We start from the raw sequence: 12,729 nt of genomic DNA on the forward strand, positions 1-12,729 counted from the left end.
AACCCTTGCTGTGTCTTATATGAAGGGGTTCTGTGACCTCAAATGTGTAATCCAAGTTTCCCTTTTCATCAATTCCATGTGTACAGAAATATCTTTAAGAGAATGTTGATAGAATTCTTACATAGCCACCCCGATGTGAATATTTTATTGTAGAGAAAAATGGCCTCGCTGTGTCTTATCTGGAGGGGTTTTGTGACACCTCGCCCCCTCCTCCTGTGCATAGAGTCTGCTTCTTCTCTATTTTGTTAGTCATTCTTGGCCGCCTTTGAATTGGACGATATGTAAAATTTTAAAGGAATACTTAGACATAGTCCTTGTCAGGGTATATATTAACTATAAAAACAGTTGTCGAACATGTTATCCTCTATGATAATGGTCATTTAATTAATCTCTTGTCTAGAGGACATTGTGGCCAAATTTTAATGAGTTTTTTGCACTTGAAATAGTCAGTGGGATTCAACTGCTCTATAATTTCTGACTGCACAGGATATATTCTATCCAATTGCCATTACTTAAAAGAGTAATGAACTTTCTTATGAAGGAACAAATTGGTCACAATAAAGTTATTTGTACAAAGTTGGGTTACAAAGTCTGTTGAAAAATTCAGATCACTGATTTTAAATGATTTAAAAATTCGTTTTTAAAATGATTGGTATGAACGATGACAAAATAGGGGCTAAATGTAAAGATATAGCGCCTATTTGAATGGCTTGTGAAGCCTATATTACTCGTGTCATTTAATGCTTTTACTAGGTGTACAAAAGCTTGTGCCAGGATTCAATTATTGAGATTTGTTCAAGCATAAAGGTGTCCTTGGTGGGACATTGCCAACTTTAGTGAAATTAAAATTTCCTGTCCAAAAGATGGTACAAAGCTGTCCTACACTACTCCTCAAAAAATATACCAGATGTTTTTTTCAATCTAGACCTAATGCAAATTAAAAATTAAATTAAAATAGAATTCATTACATTATTTCCATGTGAAACATTATGCCGAAAAAATATATTTTTGAATGGTTTATTAATGAAAAATATGTGTTTAAAAAAATAAGAAAATATTTTTAATTTACGTATACTATTATTTTATTAAAAAATATATGATTAAAATAATGTCAAAAGTGCTGTTTAAAAATATTTTTTTTAAAGAATGAGGCTCAAACAAGAGCTATGTCTTGAGATTAAGTCTTTATTTGTCTACCAATATTTTAATTTTTTTAATTTATTTTTAATCATGTGTTCTCACAATAATATATTTTACATATAAATTTAAATTTTTTTATTTTTTAATCACACATACTCAAAAAAAATCGCTATTTTAAAACTCCTTTTCATTTAATAATGACAAATAAATAGGGACTAAGGATTCTTTTGGAATTCCACTCGTTACATCAACGGCGTGATTTGTAAAGATTCTTCCCTCCCATAAAATAGTGTTATCTTCCTTTCTTTTTCAATAGCAAAAAGTTAACTTGGACTTATTGGTACAAATCAAATCATGGGTCTAATAATTTAATACTAATAAGCTTTTTGGGACTCGAGACCAAACCACATCATCATTTTGTTACTTCATTTTTTTTTTCTCTCGCACATCGCCCGACTTATTTAAATGTTAAACCCCCAGCTTGAATGTTAAACCTTAACTTTGAAGGCCCCCATCGTCCCGTTCTTAAAACTTTGTGAATGATGTAAATTACGAAATGTGCCACAGCAGACTAAGTAACAAGAACTATTTGTATATTGCGCCTACAAGAAATCCAATTTCATGTCTAAGGAATCAACTCCCCCACACTACGGCTGCCAGCAAGACGTGAGATTACCTCACTCCTATTCTTTACACCACTGAGCTATGTCCTGGAGGGCACCGCCCGACTTATTTTCCTTGAACAATGTTTGACGCTTCATAATTCTTATCTTCTACATCCACAAACTGGAGAATTCAACTCCTGTAGATGTTTCTGTTGATCACAAAGGTGACACAAAGATTGAGATTAATAAGATTGTATGAAATATGTAATAAGAGTACAAAGATGAAAAAAAATCAAAGAAAATTAAGCAAAAGAAACGATATTTTAATATATAATAATATGGTGATAAAATTACAACACGTGAATTTTTGTTTGAACTAAACTGAAAGAATAGGCCACTATTTATATGTACATATTATACCATAAAGATGAAAATAATATAGAATAAGAAAAAATAATATATTTCAAATAAAATTACGTGAAAATAAAAAACAATTTTTTTCACATGAAAATAAGGTAACATTTTTTTTCCTAATTTGGGTCATATATTCAACAATCTCTACCTTAACCCAAATTATGATACAACGAACAAAGTTCTAAAATTTCTCCACCTGAAAAAATATATCCAACTACATCGAAATAACCGAACTCTTCAAAACAGTAACTAAAACACTCTATCAAAAAAAAAATCTTCATCTACCTGGGCGTCCATAAGCGACGCTCGAATCCAACTTTCAGGTTCCCAAAATTTCACCAAGGAATTACTGTTGACCAAACAAAACCAAAACACACCCTATAGCAAAACCACACCAAATGCCTGATCAATAAACCCCTTGTTAGAACTATCACATTCAACGATCTCGAAAGCATTACAAACACCAGTGTACCTACGCTCCATGAGTCCAACTCTAACAACTGAATACAGTGTATCTGTTGAAATTGGTGGCAAAGCGGAATCATCAATGCTTTCCTGAGCAATGTTCTGAAATTGACCCAGAGCCCGTCATAAGAGATGATGTACCAAACTAAATATCCACCACGATACTGAACTTATCCAGATGTCTCTTAACTAGTTATGCGCTTCCTTGTAAGATGTACAACTGAGACTTCTTTCGTCCCTCCAGTACAAATCGGACACCCTTTCGAACTTTCAAGACTCCACCTCCACCAGAGAAATTATAGCCTTTTGAATTCAAGGTACTCATAGAGATGAGATTCCTTTTTATATATGGAACATGTCAAACCTAATCAATTGTTCTGATCATCCCATCCTGCAACCTTAATGTGACTCGATCGATTTCAGCAGTATGGCAAGACTAGTTGTTTCCCATCACAACTTCACCTTACTTGACAGCCTCATTTGCTTGAAAGAAATTTCGCTTGTAACACCTACAATGCGAACATGCCTAATAGATAATCCACTCATCGTCAAGTTTAGACTCCACGTCAAATACCACGATCAACATCACATCACCGTCATCCGAAAAATCCTCAATAACATTAGTCTCGTCCGAATTGCATGATTGCTCCCTATGATTTGCAGCTAAATTACCGTTAGCCTGCAACTTATCGCAATTTTTCTTAACGTGTCCTTTCATCCTACATTAAAAGCACTACAAATTGCTGAAGTTCATCCTCGATTTGCAGCTAAATTACCTTTAGGCTTCTCATCTCTTGATGTAGCTCCAACTAAATGCTTCGTCTTTTTCTTTGATAACATAGCATCGTAGACATCATCAATGATCAAAGTATCATGATTGTACATGATGGGTTCCTGAAATGACGAATAAGAGGCGGGGTAGCGAACACAACAAGATCAAGGATAGGTCCTCATCGTACTTAACCTCCAATGTTTCTAAATCTGCAACTATTTCCTTGAATACAGCAATGTGGTTTTCCAGTTACGCTCCTTCCGCCATGTAATAGGAATACAGCTTTTGCTTTAGAGCTAGTTTGCTAGCGAAACTTTTAGTCATATATAATTGTTCCAATTTTAACCACAAAACAGTCTCTATTTTCTCATTCAAGACGTCCTAAAGAATATTATTAGATAAATGAAGATGAATCTGTGATAAAGCCTTCCGATCCCCCCATTGTCCAATTAGCTGGCATCTTCTTAAAATCCAATAACACATCGTTCATATTCAAATATGTCATAATAACTCTCATCTTTACTTGCCACAGAAAAAAATTGTATTACGATCTAACGACGGAATATCATATTTCACTGTAGCCATCTCTAAAAATCTCAATCAAATCACGAAGAACCTACAATTTAGCTCTGATACCACTTGTTGATCCCAAAGACAACGCAAGGATTGAGATTAATGACGTTGTATGAAATATGTAACAAGATTATAAAGATGAAACAAGATTTAAGGTAAAAAAAATCAAAGAGAGTTAATTAGAGAAAACGATTTTTTTATTATAACGATATAGAGAGAAAATTATAACATCGCAATTTTTACTTGAACTAAACTGAAAGGAGATGTCACAATTTATAGACATATACCATACCATAAAAATGGAAATAATATGGAATAAGAAAATAATATATTTCCAATAAAATCATGTGAAAATAAGGAAACATTTTTTTCTACGTGAAAAAAAAAAATATATATTTCTACTTTGAATCATAAACCTAACAGTTTTGTTGAGCCAGACCTAACTAGTAGCCGAGATTGCACAAGCCTTTTTCTTTTTATTATCAGTTACAAAAATAATAAAAAGTAAATAAGTTCAAAAGAAAAAGCATGAGTATCCTCCCAATGCAATCACTTTCAACGTGCTTTACACTTTCACTTTACTAATCAAGTCCATGAAGTCATAATAGCTATTACTTACCCCAACATATTTCTATGTTGGACTGTGATTTGATTATTGACGTGTGATTAGTGGCGAAGTTATGATTCGAATTTATTTAATGGAGTTTAAGCATGTGTTTTTTGTCATTGAAAATCAATATGGAATATATCTATATATTACTGGGCTTAGCGAAAGCGAGACGATGAGGAGATGGGAGGGAGAGAGAGAGACAAAAGGAGGAACATAATTTAACTTTTAAAAAATTCAAACACAAATTATAATATTGTTAAAAGTAAAAAAGAAAAATGATGTACACAATAAAGAAAAAAGTTATGGTGATGTCTGAGAGATCCTAAAAATTCTTGTGTGGGAAGATAATATTCCACGTGCTACTCAAATCTTGTAACTCCGAATGGTAATTGGCACAAAACGTCCATACCTTTCATGTCTATTGTGGAAACTGTCCCAATCTTTCATTTTTTGACATTTTTGTTCCTATTTCCACCTTTCTTGGCGCTGAAGGTCATTTTCACCAATTTTGGACAATTTTACCCTGCATTCAAATAAAACAAAAAGAAAAGAAAAGAAACAACAATTAACTAATTGCAACCATAGCCCCCAATTTTTAAAAAATTACAAATCAATCACAAATATAAACCAAATTTTCAATATAAGTGCCAACAACCATGGAACCCAATTTCCGGCACCAAGGCCACCGGATTTTAACACCACCACCATCTCCTCATCAACCCCAATATCCCCAAGCAAAATCCAACCCTAAATCCCAGCAAAATCCAACCAAATTTTGCCCAAAAACTACCTGTTACGCACGGTATTATTGCAAATTTGACAAAATTTATGAATGCCCATGTTCCATACAACCCACAAGCTGCTCAAGCTCAACAAGACACATCCATACATGTTCCAATTACAGCAAACAACTTAAAAAATCGAGATCTACAGCCAATTTCCAAGTTAGCAAACTCGCGACTGACAAAGCCATTTTTCGTTGACGATGGTGGGACCCATGATCGCCGACCTCCACTACAGGACACTACTCATCATGGCACATCTAGTGAGCATATGAGTCTTCCCCAATTTGGTGTCGAAATGGCTGTTCGTCCAGAACAATGAACAGGCATCAAATTTTGCTTTCAAAACTCATTTCCAAATTTAACACATTCAGCATTTGGCCATCAGCACCCTCCATCTCTGGTACGTAATGGGCATAAAAGATTCACAAACATAAGTAATCGGATTGATTGGAACATCATTGTCCAAGACAGAACCAGAGACAGACAGATCTGATTTATTTTCTAGCTGCAAATATACAGCACTTTCCTTGTCCGAAGCCAGATATGTTGTTTTCGATTCCAACGCATTCACCATCTTCTGAAAAGTATACCTTACAGCCCAGTGATTGCATAGCTTGCTTTATAGCTGCACTTTCCTTTCTGGCTCGCTTTGCCAAATTCCAGGCTGAGCTGCTGGACAGCTTCTTTTGGAAGCACGATGATTTACATTTTAAAAACAAAACCTTCAGAAAAGTAACAAAATTAATAGCAATGCCTAATCTTGTTCAAGAAATGATACTTATATATAGCATCCATGATGGAACAGATTAAGCAAAATGCTACAAAAAGTTTTGGCCTGTAGTAAATTCCTCATTTATGAGTCAGGGAAACATTCAAATTCAAGCCAAACACTATGTTGACAATTTTGTATATATTTGTGATTGATTTGTAATTTTTTAAAAATTGGAGGTTGTGGTTGCAATTAGTTATTGGTTGTTTCCTTTCTTTTCTTTTTGTTTTATTTGAATGGAGGGTAAAATTGTCCAAAATTGGTGAAAAGGACCTTCAGCGCCAAGAAATGTGGAAATAGGGGCAAAAATGTCAAAAAATAAAAGGTATGAACGTTTTCCACAATAGACATGAAAGGTAGGGACTTTTTGTGCCAATTACCCTAACTCTGAACACTTGAAGCTTCAGAGTACAAAGATAAATTATATAATTAGAGGAAATTGCACTATAATGTCAATTTTCAACTTTGTATTTTTAAAAATGTCATTTTTTAAAATCTTTGCAAGATTGTCATTTTTGAACATATTTGTCCCTCTAGATAATTTAAATACTCTACATGTTCTTCATTAAATGAGATTTGACGTTATGAAAAATTGTACAAAAACATGAAGAAATGTCACGTTCAAATAACTTAACTTTCAAATTTAACAAAAAAATGGTTAAACCAAAATCAGAAACAAAAAATACAAATCAATATATCATTCAAACACTTACTAACCCTAAACTCACTCCCCTATTTCATTCGAATGGTCAAAAGCCCATGCTATCAACGACCACCATTAATTAGTCTATCGCCGTCGATGACTACCGTTAATCAGTCTATTGTCGATGAAGATCACCATTAATATCTTGAGGTTTGCTTTCTTTTCTTTCCTTTTACATTTTTTGCTCTCTTTTCTTTTGATTCTTCACATTTAGATGTGTTTGCTTTTTATTATTCGCATTTTTTTTTGCCTAAATTGGTACAATATGCCTCATTTACTCAATTTTTGTTGTCTATTTTTTTGGTTCTACGAAAATGCTAATATTAGGGTTTATATAAGTTATCTATTAATTTATTTTTGGGTAATTAGCACAAAAGGTTCATACCTTTCAATGTTATTGTGCAAAATATTCATACATTTCATTTTTTAGCATTTTTGCCCTTATTTTAACGTTTCATTGGAGAAAACGTCATTTTCACTATTTTTAATGTAAAATGACCAAAATACCCTCCAATTTAAATAAACCAAAAAAATTTAAAAAATAAAGAATAAATTATAATCTTATTCCTAAATGTTTTAAAAAGTGCGTGTGAGTCAAAATAATTATTAAAAGGCCTAATAGCACAAAACGTACCTATGTTTGACCTATAGTATGCAAAATGTCCATACATTTCAAATTGGTGAAAATGATATTTTCTACAATGGAATGTGAAAATAAGGAAGAAAATGCAAAAAAATTGAAACGTATGATCGTTTTCCGCAAGAAGTGTCAAACGTAGGGATTTTTTTGCTATCAGACCTTATTAAAATATTAAAAATAACAAAACTCTCTCTCTCTCTTTCCCTCTCTCTCTTTTCTCTTCTCTTCTTCTCCAAATGGGTTAGCCGTCTTAAAAGTCAAAATACTCCAGCAAACCACCACCCAAATTGTTAGACCACCATACCATCGAAAAGCCCTCACTTCTCTCTACACATACCACCCAAAGTCCAACCTTGAAACTTTTATGCCAATAGATTTGTTCAAAATTGCAAACCAAAATACCCAACTCGCGAATGCAAATACTGGAGGCATTACCTGTTCTAGAAAGACTCATGTCATTTCCAACACACCAATCAACTACACTCATTCGGGCGCCTCTTTTTATGGTCTTAAAATATTAGCAGGTGGTTCAGCGGTATGGATGTCTGATGGTTTGGGCGATAGTTGGTCAGAGTTTTTTTTACTTCTAAAGTAACGGTCCCATTTGCAAAAGAAGAGATGACAAACAGGGAGATAGAGTTTTTTTTATTATTTTTAATATTTTAATAAGACTTAATAGCAAAAAATTTCCCGTGTTTAACACCTCTTGCGAAAAACGTTTATACGTTTCAATTTTTTGGGTTTTCACCCCCATTTTCACGTTTCATTGCGGAAAACTTCATTTTCACCAATTTGAAATGCAGGGATGTTTTGTACACTATAGGCCAAACGTAAAGATGTTCTGTGCTATTAAGGCTTTTAATAATCATTTGAAACCACTTGCACTTTTTAAGACATTTAGGAGAAATATTGTAATTTATTCTTTATTTTTCTTTTTTCTTTTTTGGGTTTATTTAAATGGGAGGGTATTTTGATCATTTTACACTAAAAAAATGGTAAAAGGGACTTTTTTTGTGATGAAACGTTGAAATAAGGGAGAAAATTCCAAAAAATAAAATGTAGAAACTTTTTGTACTAATTGCCCATTTATTTTTTATAAATATATTTCCCACTCTTCTTTCATGTAAATAATATTCAAATCGATTATTGACTTAATGCTTTGAATTTGGAGTTGTGGTCATAATCTGGAGACATTGATAACCATTATATTTCAAACACTTCATTTGGATCAAGCGGGCGAGGATCACACTTTCTTCAAATTTTTATTTGGCCAATTTATGTTTAAAAGTAAAATTTGAATTATCCATCTTTGCGTTCGACTAGTACTAGGAGTGCACAGGTCTTGGTTTTTAATCGACCCATTATTATGTTCAACTAAACTTTAATGTTCGAATGGTTCATAGTCATTATTGGGCAAACTGAGTTTGGGTTTAATTTTTTGAGTTCTTGAAATGAGCCAAGATTGAACTAAGGCATGTTCTTATCAACTATGCACAAATAAGCTAGGCTATTTTACATTTTTGTAGTATGCGTGTGTGCCTTCAGATGATTATGTAGGGTTATTTGCATGTTGTTTAAGTGTTGGATCATTCTATTTTCGTTCTTAAAAATGTCTTTGCATTTACATGTATACTTATGGCTGAGTACATGAAAAGTGATGCTATTTAAGGCTGAGTAAAACACTGATTATGTTTGTCATAATCTGATCATTGATGTCTTGAAAAATCAATATGAATATAAAATACAAATGTCTATCCTGACAATAATAGAATCATATGTCAAGATGAACTATTGTTCTCAACAGTTAGGCTCTGAAATTTTCGACAGTTGACTCACTTATCACCATTATTGCTTTATGATTTCTGCATTAAGAAGAAGTAGAGGTAGTTTCACGATCCTACGTTAATAACGTACCTTACATTTGCTTGATTTTATAGAGTCAATCTATAATGTGGAAGAAGTTTCATTGTTTATCTTATCCTGCATTTGCTTTATAATATTGTTGTGATGTTTTTGTTGTCTATTTAGCTTCTAATATGTGGAGAGGACAGGCCGATTTGGTAAGATGATTGTGAATATTTGACTTGCTATATATTTTGAATTAAAAATTCACTTCTATAACTATTTTCTTTTTTAGGTCAGTACATTGTTTAAGTTTTGAGCTCACTAGAATGTTCCATGTTTCTTTACTAGCTGCTTTAAGTTTTGAGCTCACTAGATTGTTTCATGTTTCTTTTTGCATCCATTTCATTAGCTTATAGCTTTCAATGCATGTTCGATGACTACCTGGTATATATATGTTCCTGTTTTAAGAAGTCGGGAGTGTGATACATGTATGTATGGTTTCTCTCCTTTATTTGGACACATATCTAATTAAACCGTCATGATATACTAAAATTATGTATAGATATTTTTGAGTAAATTGGGAGAAATACTTTGGCATAAATTGAAGGAAAAGAAAAGAATTATAGCCTATGAGAATTGAGTGTTGAGTGGGAGGGGACTAAACGGTATGCTTAAGAACGATGTCACTCTTTTTAGTTGTTCTTTTGTAAACTAGTTACTATGAATGCGCATAGTAGAAATGATTTTATCTACCACTTTGAAATTCTAAATTTACCTCCTAATGATTGAAATATAAAAAGATGCATCTTAACCTACAAATGTAAATTGCCTATTATAAAGCAGGTATAAATTGAACTTCATCCATTTCAACAAATTAAAGTGCATTATGTTTTGAGGCTTAGCTATTTAGTTTGTGTTTTTAATTATTGTTCCATATGTCCTTTGATTTATTGACGAAAATCATCTGTCGAGATCGATAATTTAACTGTCAGGATGTTATGCAGTATTTCGACATATGAATTCGTATTTTGCTTGTGAACTTAAACAACACTAATATGTACAAACGATAGTGAAATGATAATGATAATATAACTTCAGAATGTACAACGCAATGGGGGAATATTTAACATACAACTTCAATCACTTTTGAACATCAAGCCTATTTACGTGATGGTGTTACGATGGGGTTTGAACTTATGGTCCGGTTATAAGCACAACGAGTACATTTCCTGAGTCATATGGTAGACTAGTGTCTGGATCGCTTACGTCATGTGGGTGATTTACCTGGAGGATGACGTACAATGGGTGGTAAAATAGGAATACTTGTAATTTCGTTCATAACAACCCAATCCACTCCCCGCGTAACAGGATATATTACTTCGCTACAAGCACCCCTTCAATATCCCGATGTGTAATAAAGAGAGCATATATCGTATAATGACTTACCTCTCAAGTAAGCAACACGAGTTATACGAACACATGACATTCGATTTACGTGGAACTGGACAATTAGTTAAAGCAGCAGGTGTTATAGCGAAACTGATTGCAAAAGAGAGAAAATCGACTACCATGTTCGTGTCATTGGATATTTCAACCTATGTTAAGTTGTCTATCAATTCATGAGCTCGAAGCCTAATACCATCTTCAAATGTTGTCCGTAACTCGTTTTCCATTCTCGATGACAATACGGGATTGCATGCGGTTGCATTTGTTTGACGTTTGCAAAATTAATTTTGCATAGGACTCCGAATATGTTCGACCAAACACATGATTAATAATAAACGGGCATATTTCAACACTGAGTTCAAAGATTCTGGGTTTTTATTTGTCATAATGTTGTACCGTTGGCCAGCGAATAGTACTCAAGACCAAAATGAAAAACCTGCTCACTCCAAATACCCGAAGATCCTTCATTTGCCATACGAATATGTCACATAAGTCTTTCGAACTATTTGACCCAATAAGTTATAGCAGTTAGTTTGAAAAGAAATATTGAACTTGCATTATTGTGTCACTGGATTAAGTTTTTTTCCATATGCCAGATACAACAACCATGCTAAGATAAAATAAATAGTGAGTACTGGCTTTTTAAATACTATTTTCCTTGTCTGAAATAAATACAAGTTCATTTGAGTTGCTTATAAGATCTTTCAAGTTTAACAGAAATCACATCCACTATTTATTTGTTTCGGCATCCACGATCTCCATGCTAAGGGATAAATATGTTTGTTGGCATTTTAGACAGTTGTCATTAGAAGCATACCTTTGTATGAACCTTTTAAATGACTACCATCAATACTGTAACCACGAATGCATGCATCAAAAGTTATGAAGAAATAGTAAAACCTATTATGAGAATCAACTTCAATGTGGGTTTTCGTCCTCTGGTTACTCTCTCATAGAACGTGATCGTATCAAGGCAGTTTTTGAAAACCATCCTTCGGGGCACATACCATATGCAAAGCAGCCACCTTCCTCCTACATGCTTTGCTATAACTGATTTTGACACCGAACTCACTTTTCATGTCACGTGCAATAGCAGAGGATCATACAATTGGTTTTGATTATCTAATTTTTCCAAAATGTGCTCGACAATTACAAAACTTATGGCATGACCATGTACATTACGACGAAAATCTACGAAACATGTATGCACATTATTGAATTTACGGATCATGAAGAATGTAGACTGCTCAATTTCATTGGTACCATTCAATCAAATCCAATTCAATTGTTTACTTATTAATCCACTTAAAATTTTCAAAATAGAAACATCTTCACAGACCAAGAACTACGAGATCTCCCCTTTCATTCTGGGGTAACGGAGGGATTCACAGTCAAAGCACGTAACATCCACATGCAAGAATTGTCCGCGCATACGACGATTAGCATTTCATGCTTGACTTGCTTACCTGAAATTGGAACTTGTCTTGCAAAGCAAGTACACAAATTTTCGAGTACAACTCTTTCTTGATCAAGAATATTTGCCTTTACAGCAAGATCGGATGACATTTGAAGTCCTGTGATGTGATGACATTTGCTCATCAATGTCAACAATATTAGCAGCATCTGTACCATGTAACGGGTTATCCAAGTTCTCATCAAATGATACAATCCCAATATCAAAAATTAATGTTTTGGGTGATGTCATTTAAGACACTATGCATTTGATTGAGCTCGTCATGTTGTACGGTTTGGTTAACATCCACTGCGACAAACGAATGAGTTTTGGAAATTTGTATTCCTCCTCATATGAACAATTGAAAGCTCGGTTTCCAAAATATAAATGTAGATAGCAGTTTCCTTATGTATTGATGTGTACCAATTTAAGTCTTCATCTTCGTGTATTTCGGATGGAGGTATATTCATGTTTGAGACTTTGAACTTCAATTTAATTTGAGCGTGGGG

The sequence above is a fragment of the Olea europaea genome, unplaced genomic scaffold, assembly GCF_002742605.1.
Source record: "Olea europaea var. sylvestris unplaced genomic scaffold, O_europaea_v1 scaffold1093, whole genome shotgun sequence".
In the NCBI taxonomy this organism is placed as follows: Eukaryota; Viridiplantae; Streptophyta; class Magnoliopsida; order Lamiales; family Oleaceae; genus Olea; species Olea europaea.